This window comes from Fukomys damarensis, unplaced genomic scaffold (genome assembly GCF_012274545.1).
Source record: "Fukomys damarensis isolate Sample0158 unplaced genomic scaffold, DMR_v1.0_HiC HiC_scaffold_8, whole genome shotgun sequence".
In the NCBI taxonomy this organism is placed as follows: domain Eukaryota; kingdom Metazoa; phylum Chordata; class Mammalia; order Rodentia; family Bathyergidae; genus Fukomys; species Fukomys damarensis.
This window is the reverse complement of record NW_022900920.1, coordinates 5,614,416-5,618,398: the sequence shown is the minus strand read 5'-3', so window position 1 is coordinate 5,618,398 and position 3,983 is coordinate 5,614,416.

Genomic DNA, 3,983 nt, shown 5'->3' with positions numbered 1-3,983 from the left:
GCTCCCAGCCCGGCCCGGCGGCGCCCTTGCCCGGCTCCAGCATCCGCTGCGCTCTGCTGGAGCGCTGTTCAAGTTCCTTCTGCAGGGACGATTGAGGGGCGCCAGGCGATGCGTCGAGCTGTCCGAGCCTCCTCATGCTGAGGTACCGACGGCCGGCGCGGCGCACTGCAGAGCCCTGGTCAGGGCATCTGCTTTTGGCCTTGCGCGGATGCTGTGCCTTGGCCTTCTCTGAGCTGTCTGAGGCCCCGACAAGTCCTGTGGAGTAGACCTGGGCGGCTCTCGGGCACATCTTTTTGCTGTACTGCAGCCCTCGAGCCCAGAAGCCCGTCGCGTGCTTACTTCTGCCCTGCACCCTGAGGACGGAATGTGACAGACCCTCAGCCTGGACTGGCAACTCCGCTTCCTTTCTCGTGAAGGGTTATCCGTGGCCCTGGGTGGCTCTTGGGTCTCTGAAACGTACGAATGTCTACCTGAGCAGTGGCTACCCCCAGAGATGCCCCTTTGTTCCAGGGCTGAACCTTATGAGTGTCCCGCGGGACACGTCTCAGGTCCATGGACAGAATCCAGGGATCAGTGACAGAGGTGGAGTTCTCACTGACCCTGCGCGACAGGTTCAGAACACAGGCTTGGCCCTCGAGCTGCTGGGAGCGCGGACTGAATTCATCATTAGACTTCGGTGCTCCCGCTCCTCACTTGCCAGCCCAGTCCCCGGAGCCCACCGGCAGAAAGCGTCTTGGACAGACCCGGAAACAGCCTAGGCCTTTCTCCCAGGACCGGATCATCACCTGGGGCTCAGAAAGGGAGGAGCCAACACCAGACAAGCGCTTTTGAGGATTCTTTTTCCAAAACCCGACTGACTGATGGTGCTGCAAAACGCGGTGCCTTTGGGCAGACTCTTCCGAAGGCAAGAACTCGTTTCAGGGTTTTGGAATATATCGTGGATTAGTTTGGGGTAGCTACTTTCTGTCTGATTAATACCCTACAAATAACAATCTAGGTCAATATAGGTATTGGGATTTGACCCCAAGGCCTTCCCACTGAGCTAAATCCTCAGCCCTTTTTTATTTTTAAATTTTGAGACAGAATCCCCCTAATTCGTTAAATTGCCCAGGATGGGCTCAAACTTTCCATCCTCCTGCTTTGGCCTCCCAGAATACTAGGGTTACAAGCATGTGCCGCAAAGACCAGTTGATGTATGTTTATTTTTGAAAAACCAAAGTTGCCCTAATGAAATTCAATATTTGAGAATATCTTAACTGTCCAGCTCAGGCAGAACTATTAAATTATAAAGTTTTCCTTCATACAAATTTAGAAGCTGAAAGGGCCTCTCAGAGGGCTCCTGGCTGGCTAGGCTTCGTTTGTGTGGGGGACCAGCTCTTCTATATTCATAGACTGATGGCTCCTTTATAATGTAGTAAAAATGCTCTGAGTGGATTGAAGATAGCTACATCATTAAAACACTTTCTTTGAAGGCCCCTCTCTGGGGCTATTTATATGTGGTGGTTTCCTATTGCTATTGAATTTTGTGTATTGATTTTGTATCCTGCTACCTTTTTTTTTTTTTTTTTTTTTTTTTCCTGGGGTTTTTTTTTTTTTTTTTTTTTTTTTTTTACCGGGGTTTGAACTCAGGACCTTGAGTTTGCAAGGCGGGCAGCAGCACCACTGAGCTGAATCCCTGGTGTTGTATCCTGCTACTTTGTTGAATTTGTTTTTTGGTTTTAGGAGTTTTTTAGTGGGTCTTTTTGGGTCTTCTAGGTAAAAGATCATGTCATCTGCAAATAAAGACAGTTTGACTTTTTCCTTTGTTATACAGGTCCGTTTATTTTTTTCTCTTGCCTAAGTAGAACTAGGCAGTACTACTAGTAGTATATTGAGCATGAGTGGTGAGAGTGGATACCCTTATCATGGTCTTGATTTTAAAGAAAATACTTTATGGGGTTTTCCCCATTTAGTGTGATGTTGGCAGTGAGTTTGTCATGAATAATGTTTATCAGTTTGAGGTAAGGTCTTTCTCTACATATTTTTGTCATGGTTTTTATCATGAATTTTGTTAAAAGCTTTTTCTGTACCTGTTGAAATGATCATGTAATCTTTGTCCTTACCTCTGTTTATGTAATGTATTACATTTATTGAGCTACATTAAACCATTCTTGCATCTCTGAGAAGAAGCCAATTTGGCCATGATATCTAACCTTTATAGTGATTTCTTGCATTCGGTTTGCCAGTATCTTGTTGAAAATTGTTTCATCCATGTTCTTTAAGAAGACTGGCCTGTAGTTTCTTTTTTTCTCTCTCTTTCTTTTTTCTTTCTTTTTTTTTTTTTTTTTTTTTTTTTTGTACTGGGGATAGAACTCCAGTCCTTGTGCTTGTAAGGCAGGCAGCAGAACCACTGAGGTAAATCCCCTGCCTTCTTTCTTTCTTTTGTTTTGTTAATTCCTTGTCCAATTTTGGTACCAAGGTGATGCTATCTATCTTCTAGGAGTGACTTTGGCAGCACTCCTTCCCTTTCAATTTCTTGGAGGAGTTAGAGAAGTAATGGCATTAGATTTCCCTAAAAATTCTGGTAGAATTCTGTGGCAAACCCCTCAGATCCTGGACTTCTCATTGTTGATAGGGTTTTTATTTTGCCTCTATATGATTGCCTGTTACTGGTCTATTCCAGATTTTTATACCTCCTTGGTTCAATTTTGATCATTTATATGTGTCTAGGAATTTCTCCATTTATTCTAGGTTCTCCAATTAATGGGAAAATAAGTTTTTTGGGGGAAGGGATGAGACAGGGTCTTTATATATAGTTCAGGCTGTCCTTGAAGTCATTATATAGCCCTGGATAGCCTCAAATTCATGCACCACTATGCCTGGCTCAGGAATACATGTTTCCAAAATACTTTTTTTAGGGCTGGGGATTTAGCTCAGTGGTTCCACTGCCTGCCTCGCAAGCACAAGAACCCGAGTTCAATCCCCGCTACAAACAAACAAAATACTCTTTTTACAATCCTCCTCACAGCAGTGTTAGTTGTGACTAATTGCAATGGTGTAGGTTTTTGGATCAAACAGACATTGGAACCACTGAGATAAATAAATCCCCAGCCCAAATGTTTATTAATCTTGTTTAGTATTTCAAAGAACCAACTCTTTGATTCACTGATCCTTTGTATTTTTTAGTCTCAATTTTATTAATTTCTGCTCTGATCCTTATAATTTCTTACCTTCTGTCAGTTTTAGATTTGGATTGTTCTTCGTCTAGGACCTTGAGCCTCACCATTAAGTTAGTTACTTGGGATCACTCAGTTCTTTTAGTGTATGCATTCACAAACATAAACTTCTCTCATTGCACTTTCATTGTGCCCGCAGGTTTTGGTATGTTGGGCTTCCACTGTCATTGATTCTAGGAACTTTTTTTTTTTTTTTGGTACTAGGGATAGAACACAGGACCTTGTGCTTGTGAGGCAGGCACCACATCACTGAGATAAATCCCTGGCCCCAGATTCTAGGAACATTTTAATTTCTTCCTTTATTTCTTCTGTGATTTATCAATTATTCAATAATGTATCATTTAATTTCCATGTGTTTGTATGGTTTCTAGCCTTTCTTTTTTTTCTCATTGAGTTTATTGGTACATTTTAGGTATTCAGTACATTTACATTCGTCATTGGGATCTTGTACCTTTACATGACAGGTTCTCATTTTTTTCCCCTTACCCCTGCCTTCCATTCACCCCCTCCTCCCTCCCCTATTTACCAAAACTTTATTTCCATTTTCTCATATTTTTTCCCTTATTTCCTTTCCCCTACCCTTTCCACTTCCCCTACACCTTTAGCCCTTTTCTCCCTATTTCACATTGCCAATTATACCATTAGGGTCGTATTTAAGATTATAGTTTTTCACACCAGAGAAACTTTTTGGTATTTACACATGTGTGACTTATTTATCTCACTTAAGAGTATAGTCTCAATATCTAGCCTTTGTTTTGCTGTTGATTT